This window comes from Mytilus galloprovincialis, chromosome 10 (genome assembly GCF_965363235.1).
Source record: "Mytilus galloprovincialis chromosome 10, xbMytGall1.hap1.1, whole genome shotgun sequence".
NCBI lineage: Eukaryota > Metazoa > Mollusca > Bivalvia > Mytilida > Mytilidae > Mytilus > Mytilus galloprovincialis.
The window spans coordinates 38,469,092-38,482,133 of NC_134847.1; the positions used below are offsets into that span (position 1 = coordinate 38,469,092).

Sequence of the window (13,042 nt, forward strand, 5' to 3'; positions counted from 1 at the left end):
ATAAAACTGAAATAAGCAAAAATTATCATCAAGACAGATCTGCAATTAAGACATTTTGGAGGAAATGTTCTTAGAACTCTGCATTGCAGCTATTGCCCTCAAATGAGGATTTTATGCCTCTGCCTTGGTGGAGGGGGCATTGAGTTTTACCTTTATTGGTATGTACAGACATCTGTATGTTCCAGAATTGGTTTCTATTTTATAACTAGTTTGTCTCGACCAAATTTTATGAATAACTTGTACATCATGCTTATTACCACAAGGGGTTTCAGTGGTCTTTAAGTAGTCGAGCTACTGTATCGCTAGCCAGTCAACACTGAGAATGTGAGTTCAAATTCTGCTTGTGGCAGGTGCACTTCAACCTAATCTTATGGACTAGGATTGTCAGTATTCCTACTGAAGGTTGCACTTCGTAAATACAGCTGTTTCTTAAACCATGTCTCTTATGGGGAAATATGTTATATAAATAGATATTCGTTTTCTTGTCGAGCCTGTAACAAAAGTCGCAGAAAGCTTGACATAGGGATAGTGATTCTGCGGTGTCGTTAGCTAACTTCTTGAAAGCTTTATATTTTAGGTGGAAGACATGGATGCATCATGTTACGAAGTTTCCCTCAGTCACATGTCCAATGTCCTTGACCTCATTTTCATGATTCAGTGACTACTTGAAAAAAAGTTGAGATTTTTATACGACCACAAAAATTGAAAATTTTTGGTCGTATATTGGTATCACGTTGGCATCGTCGTCGTCCAAATACTTTTAGTTTTCACACTCTAACTTTAGTAAAAGTGAATAGAAATCTATGAAATTTAAACACAAGGTTTATGACCATAAAAGGAAGGTTGGGTTTGATTTTGGGAGTTTTGGTCCCAACAGTTTAGGAATAAGGGGCCCCAAAGGGTCCAAAATTAAACTTTGTTTGATTTCATCAAAAATTGAATAATTGGGGTTCTTTGATATGCCGAATCTAACTGTGTATGTAGATTCTTAATTTTTGGTCCCTTTTTCAAATTGGTCTACATTAAAGTCCAAAGGGTCCAAAATTAAACTAAGTTTGATTTTAACAAAAATTGAATTCTTGGGCTTCTTTGATATGCTGAATCTAAACATGTACTTAGATTTTTGATTATGGGCCCAGTTTTCAAGTTGGTCCAAATCAGGATCCAAAATTATTATATTAAGTATTGTGCAATAGCAAGAAATTTTCAATTGCACAGTATTCAGCAATAGCAAGAAATCTTCAATTGCACAGTATTGTGCAATAGCAAGAAATTTTCAATTGCACAGTATTGCGCAATAGCAAGAAATCTTCAATTGCACAGTATTGTGCAATAGCAAGTATTTTCAATTGTACAGTATTGTGCATTAGCAAGAAATATCTAATTGCACAATATTACGCAATAGCAAGAAATTTTCAATTGGAGTTATCTTTCTTTGTCCAGAATAGTAGTTGAATCAACTTAAATCATTGTTTTACACAATATACAAAGTGTATTCACTTTTACTACCAACTGATAAATTAAAACAATCTTTACTATTCAGTGATAACAAGCACCTTTTTTTACATTTTAATATTTTATGATGTATTTAAATGAGTAGTTATTGTTGCAAACTCCATTAGTAATTTGAATTGAGATCAGTTTTGGAATAAGGGAAAGGGGGGTGTGAAAAAAAATGGGGGGGGGGGGGTGTTCAATTTTACTCATTTCAGATTTCATAAATAAAAAAAAATTTCTTCAAACATTTTTTGAGAGGATTAATATTCAACAGCATAGTGAATTGCTCAAAGGCATAAAAACAACTTTTAAGTTCATTAGAACACATTCATTCTGTGTCAACTATTTAATCACAATCCAAACTTAGAGCTGGATCCAGCTTGAATGTTGTGTCCATACTTGCCCCAACCGTTCAGGGTTCAACCTCTGCGGTCGTATAAAGCTGCGCCCTGCGGAGCATCTGGTTATTTATATATATAAAACATGCCACATGTTTCCAAATTTAAATCTGGCAGTTGTCGTGTGTCCTTCATTTCATTTTCCAGGTTCAACGAATGAAATGTATGTCCGGCAGACAGGGTTCATCTGACCATGAACTCATTGCATGAATCAATAATCACGGTTAACGATACGTTATTATTTCAATTTCTCAGATACTATGAATAACTATGGAAGATTGTAAGGTGTACATGCCAGTCTGGCAGGTTTCAACTTACCTTTAACTCATTTTACCGGTTCATAGTTTTTAATTTTAATTGGCAATGCTATAGTATAGGCAAATGGTCAATTGCATTTTGCCAAGGAATGATTGTCAGGTGTACATGACTATCTGTCATATATCATATAACTGTGATCTCATTTTCATGTTTCAATGGTCAATGTTAATTTTTCATGGTTTGGTTAGTTTTTCGGAAACTATAAGCAAATGTATTTGTGTATATATGGTTTACATGTCTGTCTGGTCTAGTATGGTATGGTTCATCTGACCTTGACCTCATTGACATAGATCATTGATGGTTTTGATACATGCAGTGATAAAATACATTTTAGAGACTTTCAACATAAAATCAATCAGCGTGAAAACTGTTTTTAACTAGCCCTCAATAACTAGCTGTGGGTTCTATATATCTTAAAATTGAGAATGTATGATTGTTTTTTTTTTTTTGCACGTTATAAGTCTTTTTGTTGTGCTGTTACACCACTATCCAAGGTTATGGGAGGATTGAATACTTACAAACATGTTTAACCCCCACTAAAATCATATGTGCCTGTCCCATGCCTATACCCTGTAAATCCCTTAAACATCCACGGAAAGTCGACTTGATAGATGATAGATGCATTTAAATTTCATTGCCCTAACTTAAAACTGGCACAAACCGTGCTTATCAGACATTTTTGAGACACATTTTGAAATCGACCTATTTTATACATGACGCCGCCGTTATCTGATTACTAGTAGTGCCTGTGTGTAATCGGTGAAGATTCCCAGCTTAGTTTCTTTTAAATGTAAGTATTATTTGAACATATATAGTCAGAACTTGCAAGGCTCTACTAGTTTTGTATTAAATATAAGAATGAAAGAGAAAACGGTTATTGTTTATTAAACTCTCATAAACATATCTTACTATTGCTACTATCATCGACGTGTAAAAGGTATGGCAAATTTCCCCTGAAATTCACTCGCAGCCAGTGTCAAAAGCTCTAGAGCTGTTGAAAACTACGGGAATTTGACACTTTAAGACCCAAATGATGACAATAAAACACCAGGCATTCATCAGTTAATCGTCTTTACACATAAATTTCGAATGAGCCACTGTTTAGGGGGTGTAGTTTGAAAACATGAACAAATACAGGAACAGAGGAATAAACCTCAGTGGCGGATCCAGGGGGAGGGTTCCATGGGTTGGACCCCCTTTTTTTAGGACGATCAATGCATTTAAATGGGGACATATAGTTGGAACCCCCTTTTTAAAATGGCTGGATCCGCCCCTGGACCTGCACGTAACGGTTACGAACATGAAGTACTCACTGGAGTGTTTAAGTTGCCCTCGTTTCTACAAAATACAAAATGTATAATGAAACAGATGGTTCGGCATTCAAAGAAGTAACAGGTTAAAGAAATATGAAAACACAAGTGTTTTATTTTATATACACCATTAACGTGTAACTTCATTAAACATATCGGTTACTGTCCATCATCAACCAAGACTTTATTTTTCCTACTTCGAAAATTTATTTTTCAGAAGTATTACAGAAGACGTTTTAAAGATGAAGTTTACAATACTCATTCTGTCACTATTCATTATTGGTAAGAATTACATGTGTTCCTTTATTTTATGTACATATGACTAGTTTTAAACAGATTTGAGATCAAAGAATATGTCAGTGAAAAATAGTGTTGAGACCTAACACAATTCTAAGCACTTTTTTACGTTTTAGTCTAAAAGTTTCTCAGGTTCATGTTTAGCATAGGAATTTGTGTTTTATTCTTAAACACTTCAATTTGAAACACATTTATGACACATTACGGTCTACATTTAATGTGTTAAGATATTAAACACAATCATAAACTCTTGCAGTATTAAACATGTACGATAAAAGTGTAAAATTTCTCATACGAATGAAGTCGGAGAACTATACCTAAATTAGATTGGATTTCAAATGTGCGATGCATTCCTTGCTAGAATTTTTATAACCCTCAATTCAACCCAACAAAATACAAAGTATAATCCTACATTAAAAGACGAAACAAAATGCAAGAAAATGGCAAAACATAATTAAACGTATTAGAAAAAACACAAATAGGTGCGAGTCAAGGCACCGTGTGGAAGGCCGTAGTTTGACCTAAAAGCTCAGCCTAAAAGAGTGTACTTTTACAAATTGTGACTTGGATGGAGGGTTGTCTCATTGGAACCACTTGTTTTAAATAAAGATAAACATATTTTGTTGTCTGCTCTTTGGTCGGGTTGTAGTCTCTTTGACACATCCCCATTTCCATTTTCAATTCTATTTATAAACTAAATATAGAAGCCGCTCGTCTCCAAAACATTTGACAATACCATTTATTTACATCCAATTATGATGAGAAAAGAATGCATATTTTGTAATTCAGTCACAGCTTAAAATGCACTTTACATTGGCTATTTGAAAATAAAATAAATAAATATAGGGACATTAACTTATCTCTTTATAAAAGAGGGACGATCAGGGACGAAAGATACCAGGGGACAGTCAAACTAATAAATCAAAAATAAACTGACAACGCCTGGCTAAAAACGAAAGAAGACAATCAGACAAACAATAGAACACATGACACAACATAGAAAACTAAAGAATAAGCAACACGAACCCCACAAAAAACTAGGGTGATCTCAGGTGCTCCGAAAGGGTAAGCAGATCCTGCTCCACGTGTGGCACCCGTCGTGTTGCTTATGTTATAACAAATCAGGTAAATAGTCTAATTCGGTAGGTCACATTCATGAAAGGGAAGGGGATTGTAGTTACGACTTAAGCCTTAAGGAACATATTTGATATCCTTTGTGAAACGATTATTCCATAACGGTCAACCAACTCGTGATGGCGTCCGTAAAATTTACGAAGGGATGATTTCAACTTCATCATTTTGGAATTCTTGGTTTAATAGCTTCCTTGTAAGCAGCAACCCTCTATCAAGAAAATCATGATAGGAAATGCAAGCACGGAAATATCGTATCAATTGGGAGATATACCCCGTATGCAGGTGCTGCTGGAATGTTGCTACTTAGAAATGAAAAGTTCACAATTGGAAGACTGAAATCTCTCTTTTGTCGTAAAGTTTTGTTTTCAACCCTCATTGTCAAAGTCTAGATGTAAGTCAAGATATGAGGCCGACTTAACTGTATCTGTTGTATCCTTTATCTCTAATTCGATGGGATAGATGCGTATAAATAACGCAAACATATTAGATAAGAAAACATCAAATTATTATATTATTATCTTATTAGGAATGGTTGCAGCCGACTTGACAAGCTTTTCTCAGTTATTTCAAAAATGTAAGTATTGTAATTGTAAGGTAAGGTGAACATATGATTTACAAAAGTTAATCCAAATTAAACTCTGTAAGGGATTCGAAAAATATGCATTATATTTTGATACATGAAACCAATGAATAAATGTTGAGGCTCTGAACATTCTATATGGACTATTCACAGTGGAACTTAAAAGGATACTGACAGCAACATTATGATATAATAGTATTTTTTTTCAAATTCTCGACTTAAAAGTGAGATGAACACTTGTAAGCTTGATGTTGTAAATGGCAAGACAACTGAAGATCTTATAAAAGTACGGTCAAACTTTTAAACGAGGTCTTAAGCAAAAGATTCACATTACTCGGTAAAAAAATACATAGAACATGTTCTCTCCCTTGGAGCAAACTCAAATATAAGATATTATAAATATACAAACCATAATTGTTTGGCAATAGCCTCGATCCTTCCTTTTGCGGAGATTTTTATAAAGCTTGTTTTTTTTATTTTAAACCCGAAAAAAATATCTCTTGATCAAGTTTGTAATTATAACAACATTCAGTTTAATACCAAAAACATAAAACAATATGTTAAAAAGTAAAATCACAAAAATACTGAACTCCAAGAAAATTCAAAAAGGAAAGACCTTAATCAAAAAGCAAAACAAAAGCTCAAACATCAAACGAATGGAGGGGAGTGATCTCGTGTGCTCCGGAAGGGTAAGCAGATCCTGCATCACATGTATCACACAGGTTTGTACTCATGACTTGAAATTGTAATTTATAATCAATGCCAGTTTTATAAATAAAAAAATAACTTTCAATTTTACCAGTGTACTTATACTGAATTTATTTGCATAAGTATACAGTCATTTGTCGGTAGTCAGCTCTTCTGTGTTGACATGAATTATTATTGTAATGGTCATAATTATAATTTAACTATTTAAAGAGTATGAATTTTTTTAAATACTAAGGTTTTTCACTTCAGGAAAAGATTATCTTAGCTTTATTTTTCATAAGTGTTAGGAATTTTAGTTCCCTACTGCTCTTCAACTTCGTACTTTATTTGGCCTTTTTAACTTTTTTAGATTCGAGTGTCACTGATGATTCTTTTGTATATCCTGGTATCTATGAAGAGTTTATTGATAAAGGAATTATTTTTTTTTCAGCTAAAAGACAGGAGCCGTTTTGTATAGACGATTTAGACTGTGGATTTTCACCTCTGTCTTGCAACACTGCTTGTGTCAACATTCTCAAGTGTCTATTTGCCTTCTGTCACGAGGACAAAGAATGTTGTTGTTATGGTTGTCCTTAGATATTAATAAATTTTATTCCTCAGAAATTTACACTCTACGTTTATATTTTTCTGTGAAAATTTATGGTAAACGTCCAATTTCTGGAAGAAACATCCAGTACAAGCATATAAGTTACAATAATTTGGTCAACATGGAATAACTGTTGTAGATTGGAGTGTAGAAAAAAGTGGAAATAAGATTGATCATTTGTTATTTATTCATAGATATAAAGAAGATGTGGTATGAGTGTCAATTTTACAATAAAAATAATAACTGTCCTCCATCATAGTAACAATATGTAAGAGTAAACCTTTATAAAGTAAAAGTACGACCTTCAACTCGGAGCCTTGGCACACATCGAACAGCAAGATATATAAAGGGCCCCACAAATGATCACTGTACAGTGTAAAACCATTCAAACAGGAAAACCAACGGTATAATCTATATAAAAAACGAACAACCACTGAACATCAGGTAGAAACATAGATTACATATTATTTTCCTTGTTAGTATACAGAGACAAGTAATTCAACGTACGCTCTGCTCAGTAACCAAAAAAATAACTTTATCCAATTTTCTTCCTTTATAGCTGTAACTACACCCTTAATGGCACCTTATTTAAGCTTCACATTTGTTTTTATGCTGTGGGTAAAGAACACAAATATAAGGGGTTGTTAAGCGATACCATACCAAAGTTTTCAAAAGAACATGCTTTACTTTAGTATACTTAAGTTACAAAGTTATTTGCAATGTTGGGTTGACAGATCAAATGAGCCACGCTGAAACACATTTCCTTGCAAATCATATCTTGTCTGTCATATCTGTGACCTTGAAATTATAGAGTTTTTGACCAGAAATTATATATGGATTTATCTCTCATTATACCTTATGCCAGATTTGCTCTATTTCATTATAACAAGATTCCTGCTACGTGTCTGTCAGACAGAGTTCAAATGACCTCAACCTTATTCCATGGATCAGCAGGTCAAGGTTAAGTTTGTTTAGGCAAACTCCGTAACTCAAATACTGTGTACTTATAAGACTGACAGGTTTAATTCCAATTGGAACACACTGCACCCCTCTTCTTGCCGACTTGTTTCATTCATATAGGGCTGGCTTCATACAGGAACTTCTAAGAAAGAAAGAGAATCAACTTTCTTTCATCTGACCTTGACCTCATTTGCATAGTTCATTGGTCAATTTTTCATATACTATAAGCAAAAGGTCTAGTATAATTTTAACTACTAAATGTCGCATGGCCAATGTTAAGTTTTTATGGGTTTTCTGCTCAATAAATACTGTAAGCAATATTATAGATCAACTATATTTGGTGTATGGTGTATATGTCATCTGGCAGGATTCATATGACCTAATTATAAGTCACCTTGGCCTCAATTTGTGTAACTATGTCTGTTAAAGAGTTTTCCTCCAGTACCATATACAAAAGGTTACCTATATTTGGTGTATGGTAAGATTATAAGTTGTATATCTCTGTCTTGCAAGGTTCCTCTGACCTTGACCTAAATTGGTCATTAATAATGTTAATTTTATCTTAAATTTTTAATAAAACCTTCCTATTTCACACTCTACATAAAATACAATCATTTTAAGTAAAGCAGGCAAACCATTTCAGCGTGTGCACTCGTCTTGATTTTGGACAAAAAAATCACATTCATTTAAATTGTCATTAAAAGTGATTCCAATAAGAAGTTGTTCCAATAAGAAGTTGTCTGACAATTTTTAATTTTTCACTTATTAGAAGATCTTGTATTGCTGATCACTTTTGCTATTCAAAGTTTCTCTCTATTATTATATAAAAAAAAAGAAAAGGAATAATTAGCAAAATTCATCATAAATTTTTAGGACAACAACTCCATTTAGATGTTTTCTGTCAGTTTAAATGTAAGTGGACAAATAGGGTATATCTCATTAATCAGAATGTTGATACCTCTGTCAGATTTTCTGTTTTCAAGGTAATAGACAAAACTTGTATACTACACCTATGTTCCACATGCCATTTTGGTTGTCAGCATTGGCGGATCCAGGGGGAGGGGGTCCAGGGGTTGAAACCCCCGCTTTTTTTGAACGATCAATGTATTTGAATGGGAGCATATAGTTGGAACACCCCCTTTACTCTGGGTTGGGAACCCACCCCCTTTTTAAAATGGCTGGATCCGCCCCTGGTCAGGACTGGGTCTTTAACGCATGTTTAAAACCAGTTTTCCTAATGATGAGTGTGGCCAAGTTTGTTTAATTTTGGACTAATAGTTTTAGAGGAGAAAATTTTTGAACAAACGATGAGAAAAGCTCACTTGACCCTTAGGTCAGGTGAGCTTAAACAATATGTTGATGTCATTGAGATGTATTAATACGTTTGTATATTGCATTTCATCAGCTGTTGAATTTTTAGCTGACAACAGTTGTGGGCTCACAATCAAAATTACGGTTATCTTAATCAGGTATTGAATGAAAAACACAACTGAAAACAGCAACATTTTATTCATTTTATAACAATTTCTTACAAAATTAAGCAGTGACAAAGTCAATTAAAACAAACTTCAAAAAATGTACAAAAAAGGTGGATTAACTCAGCAAAAGAGGTAGAAACTGGGAATTTTTCGATTCTGTTCTGAAAAAAAAAGAATGCACGTCTTTCAATAACTGTTACCTGTTACTTTACCTACTTTGCTTTAACGCAAGAAAATTTAATGGTCAAGTCCTAGATGTTGATACTAGACTTGTCTATCTTATCATGATCGCCCCAGTGTGGTAATTTCTGAATGGATATATTCTAAATGACTTTGGCTTATATGCATTTCTGACTTTATCACTTGATAAAAATTGACCATAATTAGTACATCAAAAGGATTAGAATAGTTCACAAGTTTGAAGGAAAGGACAGTAAATATACAGCTAGGAAATCACACTTAACAGATGTCTTAAGAATTTTTACAAGTGCACAAATAGACAAAACTTATTCAATCAATTATGCAATCAAGTTATTCATGGAACAACAATAAAAATAGAAGGCTGACACCTATTTATATATTTTTTAGTACATAAGTTTTAAAGATTTTACCATAAATGGCAATGTTAAGTATTAGAAAGGATAAACATGACAAATAATTCCCTTTTTACTGTGATGGAGGAGTTTTGGAAAAAAAATTATTCTGATTCCGAAAAATTTTGATCAGGTTTGAAGAAAAAAAGGTAGATTCTGAGTATTTCCAATTGATTTTTGATAATTTTCATTCAATGTTAAATTCTTACAAACAATTAATTAATTTGCGTGATAAAATAAAACAGAATAAAAGAAATACCAGAACCACATACTTCAAAGTTAAATGATAATTCCCTTAATTTCATACATTATATATAAAACTGAGTGAAAAATCAAACAAGTGCAAAGTTATAAGGTGTACATATAATCACATTCATGTTTCATTGTTTGATAACATGTACTATATAGACAACTAATATAACATATATAAGACAACTTCATTTAATATTGTGAAAAAAAACCTAACATATGTATACAACCTGACTAGCATTATCATAAAATACTTATTGTTAAAATTGTACTTATATAAAGTTGTGCATTTGGTCACGGAAACAAAAACTTGTGTCAGTGAATGTTGCTTCTGAAAACAATTTCATAGACAAGCTCCTTGTGACTTAAATGCATGCATAAAATGAGGGATGAAGCATGTCAATGAGACAGCAACCATATCAGGAGTTCAACATATTCAACAATGGATAAATGTCTATACAATATGTACAATGTAAGTATAATGAACACAAAATAATAACATAATGCCCACATGAATATTCTATCAAATTATTTACAGCATTATTTGTGAATAAAGGCAAGAACAAAATCCTCATATTCAAATTTTTAAAGAAGTAGTCTTGCTTGTTTACTCTTGTAAAAATTTTTATATTGGTACACGTAAAATTATTAGTTTGTATATTTATCCTATAAGCTGTATTGCTTTTAGAATAAAGTATTATAATTTTTGTGCTGAGTACATTGCTTCCTCAAATTAACTTTAATTGTTAGTTTAAAAACAAAATCTTTGGAATTCATATCAAGGCAGACAAGGACTATTGTGTTTAGGTCAGCAATTTAAGATCACCATACAGCTTTCAACAATGAGCATAACCCATATTCTAAGGCAAACGGAATTTGAAATACACATTCATTCTTTAGGATTTCTTTTAATGTATTTTACATTTCACATACAACTGACTTTAAAGGATTTTTTTTTTATATCTACTTCAACATATATTTTTTACATCGTTTTAAAACTTAAAGGGCAATATCAAGAAGTAGTAAATATGAGAAAACAATTATTGCATGGCTCTTCAAATAGTCAAAATTGTTTCAATAGACTAGCAATATTTATAATAAAGTAAAGTGTAAACCATATGAATGAGACTACTTAAAAATCGTCTGTAAGTTGTGCTTACTTCAACTTTTGCATATTTAACCTACTGTGATCTACTGTGGATTCATTTATTTTTGTGGGTACCAAATTTTGTGGATCATGTGGATTGAGGAAAACTTCCAATTTAATGTATATTTGATTTCATGGTTTTGCCAATGTATCAATTCGAGCCTATATAGAATAACCAATTTGTTGAACATTTAAATTCAATGTTTACGGATACTCAAAAAACCCACAAAAATTGGTATCCAAGGAATAATAATGAAACCCAGGTATCCTTTTGGCAATGAAACCTATCTTATTTGATATACAAATGTTTGTTTATGTGTAAAAAATGCCCTATATATCTAAAAGCATCATTAGTGAAATTTACTCAAGTGTTTCTTTCAACAGTTTAAAAGAAACAAAGTATATATACATTCAGATATCTTAAAATAACATATAGACTTTTTATTGATTTAGACATTATTTGGATAAATTTCTCTTTGAAAGAAAAAAAAACATGAAACAATAATAGAAAACATCAATATGTACAGTAACTTTCCAATAAAAGACTCGCTATTCTTTGATTCTTCAGGTCATAAAAATATTTACAGTGTAACCTGCTAAATCAAACACCTGAGTATTGCAACATCTTTCTCTAACTGACAAATTTTTCTGGTCAGAAAATATGCCTATTCTTGTAGAAAAAAAATCTGATTATTCCAACACCCTGCTTAAGCCGACATTTTTTTTAAGTCCCCCAGTGTGTCAGATTACACAGTTTACACTGTATAGGTATTTTCTGACAGTGTACAACATTGTACATAAATCTAAAAATACTTCAAGAATATTTGATTTCAAAGAATCATTTCAGGGACTTTTTGATTAATATAACAACCAAGAAAAAAAGAATAAAATGGCTGTTTTGATTAAATGATTACAAAAAGTCATTGCTAGATCAAAATGCATACATTATTCAAGATAACTTAAACATAAATCAGAACTATTTGATTAAGAAGCATTAAATCTGGGACTTTTTGATTACTAAGATTTCTAAAAAGTAACATGCATAAAGTCAGAGTAGAATGGACTTTTGATTACTTAATTATAGCAAAATATTGTAAATTAATGTCAATGAATGTAAAAGTAAACAAATAGTACCAGGCCAAAATTTTAACAAAGAGAATAGTCTGAAAGCTCTTATAATGTTGTAACAGGTAACCAGTCTACATTCTGTACGAGAACAAAAATTGTCTGTATAGCCTTATATTTATACATTTTACAAATATCTCTATAAACATTAATTATACACAAGTATATTGACACCTTTGATCCAGTCCAATTTTTTTAAAAGAAATGTACAAGTCTACTCAAGTAAATAATTGGTCATTAAACAAGTAAACATATTTTTAAATATTTTATTAGAATAAATAGATTAGATTTTCACTTTTGACACAAATAGGTCGGGTTGACATTTCTGTCATTGGGGATAATATTCAGATAAATGGGATTGAAATGACCGTCAAAAATGTCTAGAGAAGCACATCTCGAAAACCTTAACATTAATAAGCCATACTTATCGAAATTACTCTCTATTAATAAACACTATGTAAATGAAATTTCACAATAATTACGATACATAATTTTGATGATGGCAATGATCAATGCTGGTTAAATTGGCGCTAAAAATATTCTTACTTCTATTGCTTTACGTAATAAAATTTGTATGGAATTGAATTTGACTAAAGTTCAGCATAAAAAAAACGTTAATATGCAGATGCATGACAATATATATGTATACAACCTGACTAGCA

General features: G+C 32.0%; 1 long non-coding RNA gene across 1 annotated transcript; it reads left to right on the forward strand.

Moving 5' to 3' along the window:
• Nucleotides 1-2,729: 2,729 nt before the first annotated feature.
• LOC143047509 (uncharacterized) lies at nucleotides 2,730-6,849 on the forward strand. Its single transcript, XR_012969588.1, has 4 exons — nucleotides 2,730-3,003; nucleotides 3,741-3,805; nucleotides 5,481-5,528; nucleotides 6,673-6,849. It is a non-coding gene; the product is annotated as an uncharacterized LOC143047509 (long non-coding RNA).
• Nucleotides 6,850-13,042: the final 6,193 nt, after the last annotated feature.